At 36.6% G+C, this 12,702-nt stretch overlaps 1 protein-coding gene across 5 annotated transcripts in view; it reads left to right on the top strand.

Annotated features, from left to right (window-relative positions):
- LOC105463327 (RasGEF domain family member 1B) overlaps positions 1–12,702 on the top strand; it is a 789,062-nt gene that overhangs the window by 340,494 nt on the left and 435,866 nt on the right. The window contains exon 1 of one of the 5 annotated variants that reach the window (XM_024787184.2): positions 421–438. The exons of the other annotated variants lie outside the window; for them this stretch is intronic. The gene's annotated coding sequence lies outside the window, so the exon portion shown is untranslated. Of the gene's footprint in view, positions 1–420; positions 439–12,702 lie in introns of those variants that run through there. 5 annotated transcript variants of the gene reach the window in all.

The raw sequence follows: 12,702 nt of genomic DNA, 5'->3' as shown, positions 1-12,702 counted from the left end.
CTAACAATTACAGAACTTTATCATTACCCCTAGATACCCTCATGTTCCTTCTCAGTCAATCCCACCTCCACTCTTCACCCACAGAGGCAGCTACTATTCTTTTTTGTTTTTTTGTTTTGTTTTGTTTTGTTTTTGTTTTTGTTTTTTAGGTTAGTTTTGCTTGCTCTATGACTTCATACAAATGTAATAAAATACTATATACTCTTTGTGCAGCTTGTTTTACTCAGCATGTTTTTGAGATTCATCCTTATTAGTGAGTGTTCAGCAGTACATTTGATTTTATGGCTGAAAACTACTTCATGCATAACTGTCCCATGGTATGTTTTACCATTCTCATGTTGATGGACGCCTGGGTTTTTTTCAGATTTGGGCTATTATGAATAAAGCTGCTATGAACATTCTTGCAAAATTCTTTCTGCAGAAATCCTGGATCAGAGAGTAAGTAGTTTTATAAGAAATAATCATAAATTGTCCCAAAGTGGCTATATCCAGTGATGTGTTGGTAAATGCTTATCAACAGACTACCTCCAAAAGAAGAAGACCAAGATGGTGGAGGAGGAGGAGGAGGAGGAGGAGGCAGTGGTGGCAATGATGATCACCACCACCAATACCAGATGCTAAATTGCCAATTCCATCATGTAATTCCCACCATAGCCATTTTCAAGCTTCCAATGTGGAGTCATTGAGGGCTGAGATGGGAAGAGATGTATGTAATTTTATCTTGAGAGCCAGGTGGATTCTGCACACCACTGCTTGTACTATTTTTATATTCCCATTGACAGTATGTGAGAGTTCCAGTTGCTCTACATTCTTGTCAACACTTGGTTCTGTCAGTTCTTTTCATTTTAGCTATCTTTGTAGATGTTAGTGAATTTTAAATTTAGACTTCTATGGTTACTATGTTGAGCACTTTTTCATGTGCTTATTGGTCATTCATAGCTCTTCTATAGTGAAAAGATCTGTTGCAATCTTGCCCATTTTTTATTGGGAAGGTTAGTTTAAGAAACATTTGTCTATCTCAAAGTATTGGAGATATTCTCCTACCCTTTCTTCTAAAAGCCTTGTTATTTAACTTTTATGATTAGTGTATAATCCATTTCAAATTAATATTTGTATTTGGTGTGAAGTAGAGGTCAAAGTTCATTTTCTGGCATCTGAATGACCAGTTTTTATAACAACGTTTGTTGTGACTTTTCTGCCCCCGTTAGATTATCTTTGTCAAAAACTAAAGTCGTGGTTCTATTTTTTGTCTCCCTACTCTGTTGTATTGATTTGTTTGTTGATTATTATACTAGCAATACATTATCTTAGTTACTATAGCTTAATAGTTATTTTTGAAGTCAGGTAGTGTAAGTCCTCAAGCTTTGTTCTTTTCCAAGAATGCTTTGAATATTCTAGGCCCGTTGCTTACGTTTTCCCATATTTTCTACTAATTTTGGTCTGAGAATGTAGCAGGTCATTTTTTAAATATAAGAACCTGTCTACTTTTGAAAGTTAAAAGTTCTTTTTAGCATTTAGCATATTATGAATACTTTATAAATACTAAGAGATTTTCCAACATTGTGGCAAAATTTTATCATTATTATTTTATTTTATACAAAGAGTAACTGGATCAGAGGGGCTAAATGGTAAATGCCATATGATTATTTGGTGAAGCAGAAGTCAGGTTTTCAGCTTTTAGGGACAGTGAATTCCATTAGACCATGCTGCCTGAGGCTATCAGTGTCAGTTCTTAATACAAGCAGGGTGCTAGATTTTCTAGTGGCCTGACACCAGGTGAAAGTCTCAGATTATTTCTGAAGTATAAATATGTGCCAATAATTACCAGCTGTTGTCAGTGACCTTTGTTGCTTTATCTAACTGATATCATAGGTTGGGAAGAATGCTAGTGGACTATCCAAACAACATTTCCATTCCAAACATGCTGTTTGGATTCCATGTTGGAATCCCTTCTAGGGAATGTTAGAGCCTAAGGAAGCCAGTTAATAACTATCTCTCTTCCTTTTAAATTTTGATCCACTTGAGGTATACATAGAAATGTTAGATAAGAGTCAAACATTGACTAATACAGGCAAATTTGATTCAGAATCTTATGTTCAAAGTGGGTTTCTGGTTTCTTATATCCTGGATTGAGCCCACTCACTTAGTTGTAGACTATACAGCTAAATAATGACAAGTCTTTCTACCCCTGTAAGACCAGGAACTGTTCTGGGGAGCATTCCCACAAAGAGGAGACAGAAATGGGGGAGAATGGATGTGATCCATGTGCAGGCAGCTCTGAAAAGGAAGGAGCCTCGAGAGAACCTTGCCTAAACATGACATGGACTTTCTCCCTCTCCCATAGGGTGGAGCATCTAAGGGTAAGAAGAGAAGGCAGAGCAAAAGGTTTCCTCCTAAAATAGGAGAGGTGGGCCCAAGGCAGAAGTGTTGGAAGAAGAATCTCTGTTTGTCTCTTTCAGTCATGGGGAACTGACTACTCCTTGCCAGGGCAGCCTACTTACTTTTAAACATCTCCTTTGGTGATAAAGTTATTCCTTATTTTAAGTTGAAGCTGTTTCTTTGATATTCTACCTTTGGTCCTAGTCCTATTTTCCTGACACTCATGGGATGAATCTACAAATTATTTTGGCAGAGTTGAAGTACTTGAGTATGTTGTTGTATCTTTATTCTCTGGCCTACATTTAGCAGTTTTTAACTTTCTTACATCTGAAATGTACACCTTGCATTTTTATCTGCCCAGTGTCCATTCCCCCATTTTTGAACTCCTGAGCTCAAGTAATCTGCTTGCCTCGGCCTCCCAAAGTGCTGGGATTACAGGTGTGAGCCACAATGCCCACCCCATTCCCCCATTCTCTTTTATTTTAACAGCATCCAATTTTTCTTTAGGGAATCTCTTCTTTCATTCCTGAACTGTTTAACTGGCTGGTGCTGTGGTTTTAATGTTTGTATTCACTCCAACATTCACATTGAAGCTTAATCCTCAATGCAACAGTATTATGAGGTGAGGCCTTTAGGAGGTGGTTAGGCCATTGAGGGCTCCAACTCATGGATGGGATTAGGACTTGATAAAAGGATTGGAGAGACCTAGGTGAACCTCTTTTTTGTCTTTCCACCACTTCAGCTATGTGAGGATAAAGTGTTCAAGGCACCATCTTGGAAGTAAGGACTGGTCCCTCACCAGACAAAAGCCTTGGACTTTAGACTTCCCAGCCTCCATACTGTGAGAGATTAATTTGTGTTGTTTATAAAATACCCAGTCTCAGGTATTTTTTATTATAGCAGTACAAACAGACTAAGACAGATAGGACTAAACATTGCTTTTCTCATCTCCCTTTTCTCTGCCTCCGGGAGTACTTGATTTCATGGTCAGTCAGTGGATTTGAAACACCAGGGTCAGGAACTCACGTGAACTTTGACTTCCAGGGAAATAGTTGCATTCTTAGAGTATTTATCTTCTGCCATACTGCAACATCAAAACCTTATGGAAACTCCAAATATTTTATTGATGCCAAGTTTGCATCCAGTCAATTTTCAGGAAGAATTAGACACTAGCCAAATAATTCTTCAGTTTCATTGACTTGCTATCATTGAAATGACTTCTAGAATGACTGGAGAGAAATTTCTTGGCAGTTTATATCTGGATCCTCTGCCCCTTGGTTGCACACATATTGCTATGAATAAACAGGCAAGGTCCTTTCTGCCGGGTGTGATTGCCTCAGTGAAGCTGAACTGTTCTACTCAATAAAATAAAATGAAGCAATCTATACTTCCCTTTGGATTCCTACAAATTACAATGAATGATGAAGTTTTTATTTTTGCCATCCTTATTTTCTATAATTAAGAATGAAATTTATTTAGTGAACTGTGCTGGCTACTTAGCGTTTCTGCATTACCCAAAGTAGTTGTTACTTAGAGCCAATTCTTTATTGCCTGCATTTAAAGGTTTATTTTTCTTTTGTTGTGGTTTCTTGGCTTTGCTCCTGGCAGGGCTGACAAATTAATAAGCATAAGGTGGTAAAAGTATTTGCAATTAAAGCAAAGTGGTAATAAAGGTCACCTGTTCCAAGAAAGCTTTTCTTTCAAAAATCCTGCTGAGATCAATGCACATTGTGTATGGATTGTTCTCTGTGCTGCAGCTCCTTTTCCAAAATCAGGTTTCAAACATGTTTCTGCTAATTCAAAACAAGTAATAATTGCAAGTGGTAATCTTTAGCTTTACCATATTTCCTTGATTGTTGTCAACTGTATTTTGAACAGATCCCTCTCATATAAACAAAGAGAGACAGAAACAATTGCACTTATTTTAGCCCCCACCCCACTCATTTAGTTCAACAAATATTTATGAAGTATGTCTTATGTGGTCAAAGCTGGAAATGTAGAGATGCAAAGCTGTAGACTACCCCCTTGAAAAGTCACATCTACTAGATGGAGATAGAGATAATTGCTGAGTGCTGTGATTTCTTTAACAGTAGAGCAATGTTGGAAATACAAGGGAAGCTGTGATTAATTTCATCCTGAAAGGTAGAATGGGTAGTCTTTGGGAAAGAGGTGTATTTTTAAAGGATGAATAGAAGTTCTTCCTGAAAACAAGTGGGAGAATAGTTTGTCAGGTGGAGGGAGGAACTTGTGCAAAGCAAGGCAGTGTCAAACAATCTTTCCTATTTTGGAAACTACAAGCAGTTTGGTGTTCCTGGAATATAAGGTATAAAGTGGAGGATCTGGAAGTCTAGGCTGAGTGACTATGTCATGAAAGAACCTGTGTTGGAATTTATCCACTGGGAAAAAAAGGATTTTTAAAGCAGAGAAGTGACATGATTATCAATATATTTGGGAAGACTGCTCTGGAAATAATCTATGATCAGATAATTCTTGCTAATTTTCAGGGAATGGGAATATGTGGTCAGTAGCCAATTTGTAAGTTGGTCTAGGAAAGCATAAATAATTAAAATCCTTAGTGAAGATTATTTGGCATAATAAGTAAAAAATTGGTATCAGGTTGGGTCCTTATTCCATTGTCACTAAGTAACTGCGACAAAAATAAGTTCTCTGGATCTTCTTCCTCTTGTTTCCTTATCTGACCAAGGAGGCAGTTGAACAAATTCTCTGAAGTCTCTTACAATGCCAATATTTTATAGATGTCACCCAGTGGATTCAATTTCCTTCCCCATCATATTTTTTAAGAGAGCTTGAGTGGCAAGCAGGATTTTCTCTTGTCAATAAAGGATACGACATATTATATTCCCTGAGAATAGGATAGTTTATTTACTCTGATTAATAAAGAATTGCTGGGCCTCTTTTAAGGAACTCCCTCCCCACTCCCCACCTCCCACTGATACTATATATGCTTTGATAAATCTAAAATTTCATATCTTGGATTCCAAGTGAAAGTGTAAAAGTCTGAGAAGATTTAAGGCAGAAATCGTACTTTATTTATCTATGCAGCTCCATTATCCTTAGTGGATTTTCTTTCTAAAGAGGTAACTAGCAGAAATCTTTTTAGGCCCTTTTAATTGGCTTTCTCCATGCTTACCATATTTTCTATGCATGTACTTTTCTACTTAATTTGAGGAATTGGAATTCTTTTTCATTTATCTCAAGGATTATAGACTCAACAGAAGTGGCAATGAAATAGCTTTTCTGTGTTACCAGAATAGGTTGAAGAGTGGGCTTTTTTCTATAATGGTTTTCATCTGAAGTGAGAATAATGTCGTGTTGAAATAGTTGTTCCTAAGTAAAGGAGTTAGCTCATGCAAATTACCTCAGATAATCAAATACTTGGAAATTTTTTATCCTGAGCATTGGAGTTTGTTATAAATCAGTTTCATTGGTACATGGATTAGGATATATTCATGGTCGGATTGAGTCTTTTGAATTTAGTGATACCAATTCTGATGTAACATACTTTACTTTTGATGTAAATAATACTTTTGGCTTTTAGCACCAATGCGAAAGAGCAATGGCATATTGTATAAGGGGTGGAGATCTGGAAGCAGAGAGTCCTAGAAGGCACATAAAAACCATTTATAAATTACCATAGTGATAAAAGGATTACAAAATTTTCTTTTTTAAAATTCGTTTTTCATTTTTATGGGTACATAGGTGTACATATTTATGTGGTACATGAGATATTTTGATGCAGGTATACAATGTGTAATAATCACGTAAGGCTAAATGGGGTGTCCACCTCAAGCATTTCTCCTTTCCTTGTGTTACAAACAATCCAATTATACTCTTTTAGTTATCTTAAAATGTACATTATTTACTGTAGTCATCCTATTGTGCTATCAAATAGTGGATCTTATTCATTCTATCTGTTTTCATACCCATTAACCATCTTTACTTCCCCTGCCCAGCTCCCATTATCCTTCCCAGCCACTGATAACTATCCTTCCACTTTCTATGTCCATGAGTTCAGTTGTTTTCATTTTTGCCTCCCATGGATGAGTGAGAATATGTGAAGTTTGTCTTTCTGTGCCTGGATTATTTCACTTAACATAATGTCCTCCAGGTCCATCCATGTTGTTGCAAATGACAGGATCTTATTATTATTATTTTTTTTATGGCTAAGCAGTACTCCATTGTGTGTGTGTGTGTGTGTGTATGTATATGTATCACATTTTCTTTATCCATTCTTCTTTTGATGAATACTTAGGTTGCTTCTCAATCTTGCTATTGTAAATAGTGCTACAATAAACATGGGAGTGCAGATATCTCTTCCATATACTGATTTCTTTTGGGTATATACCTAGCAGTGGGATTGCTGGATCATATGATAGCTCTATTTTTAGTTTTTTGACTAACCTCCAAACTCCTCTCCATAGTGCTTTTACTAATTTACATCCCCACCAACAGCATACAAGGGTTTCCTTTTCTCCACATTCTCACCAGCATTCATTATATCCTGTCTTTTGGATAAAAGACATTTTAACGGGGGTGAGATGATACTTAATTATAGTTTTGATTTGCATTTGTCTGATGATTCATGATGTTGAGCATTTTTTCAGATACCTGTTGGCCATTCATATGTCTTCTTTTGAGAAATGTCTATTCAGGTCTTTTGTCCATTAAAAAAAAAATGGATTATTAGATTTTTTTTTTCTATGGAGTTGTTTGAGCTGTTTATATATTCTGGCTATTAATCCGTTGTCAGATGGATGGTTTGCACATATTCTCTCCCATTCTGTGGGTTATCTCTTTATTTATTGTTTCCTTTGCTGTACAGAAGCTTTTTAACTTGATATAATCCCATTTGTCTATTTGTGCTTTGGTTGCCTGTGCTTATGGGGTATTACTCAAGAAATATTTGCCCAGACCAATGTCCTGGAGAGTTTCCCCAATGTTGTCTTGTAATCATTTCATAGTTTGAGGTCTTAGATTTAAATCTTTAATCCATTTTGATTTGATTTTTGTATATGGCGAGAGATATTGGGTCTAGTTTCATTCTACATATGGATATCCAGTTTTCCCAGCATCATTTATTAAAGACACTGTCCTTTTTCCAATGTATGTTCTTGGCACCTTTGTCCAAAATAAGTTGACTGTAAATGTATGGATTTATTCTGGGTTCTCTATTCTGTTTCATTGGTCTACATGTCTGTTTTTATGCCAGCCAGTACCATGCTGTTTTGTTACTGTAGTTCTGTAGTGTAATTTGAAGTCAGGTAGTGCAATTCCTCCAGTTTTGTTCTTTTTACTCAGGATAGTTTTGATTATTGTGAGTGTTTGGTGGTTTCATATAAATTTTAAGATCGTCCTTCTATTTATTTGAAAAATGTCATTGGTATATTTTGATAGCAGTTGCATTGAATCTGTAGATTGCTTTGGGTACTATGGACATTTTAATAATACTATTTCTTCCAATCCATGAAAATGGAGTATCTTTCCCTTTATTTGGTTTGTCCTCTTCAACTTGTTTTATCAATGTTTTATGGTTTTCATTGTAGAAACCTGTCACTTATTTAAGTTTATTCCTAGGTATTTTATTTTACTTGTAGGTATTGTAAATGGAATTACTTTCTTGGTTTATTTTTCAGATTATTTGCTGCTGGCATATAGAAATGCTACTGATTTTTGTACATTGATTTTGTATCCTGTACTTTTACTGTTTTTTTTAATTGGTGTAATAGTTTTTGGTGGAATCTTTAGTTTTTTTCAAAATGTATTATTCATCTGCAAAGAAGGATAATTTGACCTTTTCCTTTTCAATTTAAATGCCCTTTATTTCTTTTTCTTGTCTGACTGCTCCAGCTAGGGCTTCCACGACTATGTTGAATAACAGTGATACAAGTGAGGATCCTTGTCTTCTTCCAGATCTTAGAGGAAGGGCTTTCAGTTTTTCCCCATTCAGTATGATACTAGTTAGGGGGTCTGTAATATATGACTCTTATTGAGTTGAGGTACGTTCCTTCTATACTCGGTTTTTTGAGGGTTTTTATCATGAAGAGGTGTTGAATTTTATCAAATGCTTTTTCAGCATCAATTGAAATGAATGTTTTTGTCCTTTATTCTGTCAATATGATATATCACATTGATTTGCATATGTTGAACCATCTTGGCATCCTTGGGATAAATCCCACTTGGTCATAATGAATAATCTTTCTAATGTGTTGCTGAATTCTGTTTGCTAGTATTTTGTTGAGGATTTTTTGCATCAGTGTTCAGCAGGGATATTGGCTGGTAGTTTTCCTTTTTTTGATTTTTTTTTTTAAATCAGGGTAATACTAGCCTTGTAGAATGAGTTTGGGAGTATTCCCTCCTATTCTATTTATTTTGGAATAGTTTGAGTAGGATTGGCATCAGTTCTTTAAATGTTTGCTGACATTCAGCCATGAAGTCACTGGGTCCCAGACTTTTTTTGCTGGGAAACTTCTTTATTACAGCTTTGATATTGGTCTATTACTTGTTATTGGTCTATTCAAGTTTTGGATTTCTTCATGGTTCAATCTTAGTAGCTTGTATGTGTCTAGGAATTCACATGTTTCGTGTAGGTTTTCCACTTTATTGGCATGTAGTTGCTCATAGTAGCTTCTACTGATCCTTTGAATTTCTATGGTTTCAGTTGTAATATTTCCGTTTTCATCTCTGATTTTATATTTTTGTTTTGTTTCTCTCTCTCTCTCTCTTTTTTTTTTTTTTTGCTAGTCTGGCTAAAGGTTTGTCAGTTTTCCTTCTTAGTTTAACTTCTTGGGCTGAATATCAGCGTGGGACATCCCTATGTGTTGGTAATCTCTAGCTAATTTACCCATAGTCCAGAGATTCCACATTCAGTCAAAATGGCTCGTGTCTGTTCCCAACCAACAGAGAACCAATCCTGAGTTTCTCCCTTCAGGGAATTGGGTTCCCCTCTAGGCCAGGGCAGGTCCAGAAATGCTGTCCAGGAGCTAAGGCCTGGAATCAGGGACACTAGGAGCCCACTTGGTGCTCTCTTCCTCTGTGACTGAGCTGGTTCCCAAGCTGCAAAACAAAGTCCCTTTTACTCTTCCTTCTCCTTTTCTTAACATGAAGGGACCTCTCCCATAGCTGTCACACCTGGGAGTGTGCCAGGACACACCTGAAGCCAGCACAGCTCTGAGTCTTACCCAAGGCCCATAACGAGTACTGTCTGGCTACCACTGCCAATTATTCAGAACTTAAGGACTTTTTAGTCAGCAGGTGATAGATTCTGCCAGAACTGAGTCCTTCCCTTCAAGGCAGTGGGTTCCCTTCTGAGCCAGGGTGACTAGAAATATTGTCCAAGAATGGGGGCCTGGAATGGGGGCCACAGGACTCTACCCTATTCTTTCTACTGTGGCTGAGCTGGTATCCAAGTTGCAAAACAAAGTCCCCTTTACTTTACCCTCTCTTCTCATCAAGCCAATAGAAGGAATTGCTCCCAGAGCTGTGTTTACATAAGGCTTAATGAAAGAAAACAACCACAGATTCTTCCTATCTTCATGTATATTTGCATAGTTTGCATATGATTTGCATAATTTAATATCAAATGAAGAGAATCTTCAATCTTTGCAACTTTCTTACCAGTGTCTTTTAGTCTTTATTTTTTCCTCCAAATAAATGTAACTGTGTTTCTTGATTTACTTGCTCTTTAGTTTCTAGGACTATAAAACAACTATAGTTGTAAAAAATCCAATCTTCACTTTGTCTAATAATATTCTTTTTATCTTTGCATGTTTCAATGATTAGTTGGCTTAAAAGTTGTTGTTTTTCTTATTATACTAGGCTTTTGGGTGTATATCTGCTTACTGAAGTATATGGCATAAAGTCATTGTCCAATTGACTTTATTTACATGGAAGAGTAATAAGTGGCTTCCTTTTATGGAAAACATGGTGTATTTTTAAAGTGTGAGGCAGTAGAATATGGCAGTTAAGAACATGGATGCTAGATCCAGAATGACTGGATGTGAACCCCAGCTCTGCCACTTATTGGTTATACTAAGCTTTCTATGTTCAATAGTGATAATAAACTCTATCTTCTTACAGAGTTGTTGTAAAAATTAAATGAGTTCATTCATTTTAAAAATCTTAAGTCAAAGTGTTAAAAATATTAGATATTATTATTATTTGGGGTCCCCCCTAATGCTTTTTTCAAGTTGATACCAGAAAGGGAAATGGGAAGAGACATCTGAAAAATCTGTATTTTTTAATGTTGAGGAAAGCTCTAGATAGTTAAATATAACTATGTAAAACTGAGCTGCCTTTAAGTTACTCTCTGCACTTAGTCACTTGAAAACAAGCAAAAAACACAAAACAAAAGCCCAAAACACCTGTCTAATATCCCATTAAAAAGGTCTAAAAACAATAAAAAAATTACAAGTTTCTTAAAAATTCCTTTAAAATTCCTATAGCCTCTTTTATACAGTACAAAGCAGGAAATAAAAATCTTTTCCCCATCTCTTTTTCTTTCAATTCAATATTTTATCAATAGATAAAATAATAATGTCCCTTATGAGAAATAGCATCCTAGATTCAATGAAATAGGATATCTCACATGACACACTGAGGAGGACTTCTCACATGCCCTGCTCAAAGAAGGGCACTGAGGAATTACAAAACATCCACCTCAAAGGACTCCTCCATCACAAAACATCCCAATTGGCTCTTGTCTCTCACACTGTCTTCTCTGGATCTCTTCTCTCCTCTCCTCACCTACCTCCTGTTCTTTTTTCTTCCCCTAGTACACATTACGTTAGCTGTTATGATTCTTCTTGTATTTCAACTCATCCTGTACCTCAAATCAATGCAACAAAAGACCCAGGCCTGGTGACTGTCCTAGTCACAAAGACCTATTTCTCTGGCAAAGTAGAGAAAGGGGGAAAGTTGTGATTACATTAATTTGGGGGTCACTGTTGTGCAAGGATAGCTGCAGAGATGTATTTCCAATCCAGTTCTCAGCTCTCTACCTTATTTATCTGAGCCTGTTATCACTGTCTTTGCTCTCATGTTTCCTAGGCCTCACCAAAATTAGAGACTGTATGCATACCTCAGTCTACTGTTGATGGGCAGTGTGATTTGAGAGGTTAACCTGATGGCAGATCTAAGAGTTCCTGAGATTTCTTTTGGAGTTGAAAATGGCTTGTGATTTTCTAAAGTCTTTTAACCCATATAGGTATAATAATAATCTCTGCTTCATTGCAGAAGTGTTTGGAACATGTAGAAATCAGTGGGAACTCAAAAGAAAAGTGACCAGTCTACCTTGGTGTGGAAGGGATTGCTTGAAATGTAATCAAGAAGAGGTAGTAAGAGGTAATACTTGAAACGTGTCTTGAGAGATGAGTAAGTGTTGAGTGGGCATGTTTCTGGAGGAGAACTGGGAAGGAATTGGGTAGAAATGTGGGATATAAGTTTAGGCAAAGATATTAGCAAATGCATAGGAGAGATTCAGAAGAACGCATTCAGTGGACAATAGTTTGGTGTGTGTGAAGCATGGGGTTCAAGGAGAAGGCAGGGTTTGTAGAAAAATATAAAGTTAATTTAGAGTTTGTATGTCTGTAAATCATTCAGGTGAAGAGATCTAAGAGGATTGTGTATAGGTTTGGAGTAGTAGCAAGTTTATGAATGGAAATATGGATTTGGGAGTTTAGAACACATAACAGGAACAGGAGAAATGGAATACTAACTGGAGGGGTAGATGGTTGTGCTAGTAGACTATTATATTATAGTTTAGGGTTTTAGAAGTAGAGCAGTCCTGAGTTATAACAAAGTCTAGTATAAAAAATTCATATTAAAGTGGTGCAAAATTGTATACATTGTAGCATTTATAATCACATTTAAAAATGACTTTGAGTTGGGTGTGGTAGCTTATGCCTGTAATCCTAGCACTTCCAGACAAGGTAGGAGGATTGCTTAAGCCCAGGAGTTCGATATTAGCCTGGGCAAAATAGTGAGACCCCATCTCTGTAAAAAATATAAAAATTAGCCTAGCATGGTGGCATGTGGCTGTTCCAGCTCCTTGGTAGGCTGAGGCAGGAGGATCACTTGAGCCCAGGAGTTAGAGGCTGCAGTGAGCTGTGATTGCACCACTGCACTCCAGCCTGGGTGACAGAGCAAGGCCCTGTCAAGAAAAGCAAGAAAGCAAGCAAGAAAGAAAATGACTTTACTGTTTGCAGAATTCTTTTCCCATAAAATAATAATGAAGTGCATCATGAGAACAGGATTAGGAGTTTGAATGTCTTCTTTTCCAACTGCCCTAATTTTACAAATAACTTA

The sequence above is a fragment of the Macaca nemestrina genome, chromosome 3 (genome assembly GCF_043159975.1).
Source record: "Macaca nemestrina isolate mMacNem1 chromosome 3, mMacNem.hap1, whole genome shotgun sequence".
Classification (NCBI taxonomy): Eukaryota; Metazoa; Chordata; class Mammalia; order Primates; family Cercopithecidae; genus Macaca; species Macaca nemestrina.
This window is presented reverse-complemented; position numbering and strand designations above follow the sequence as displayed.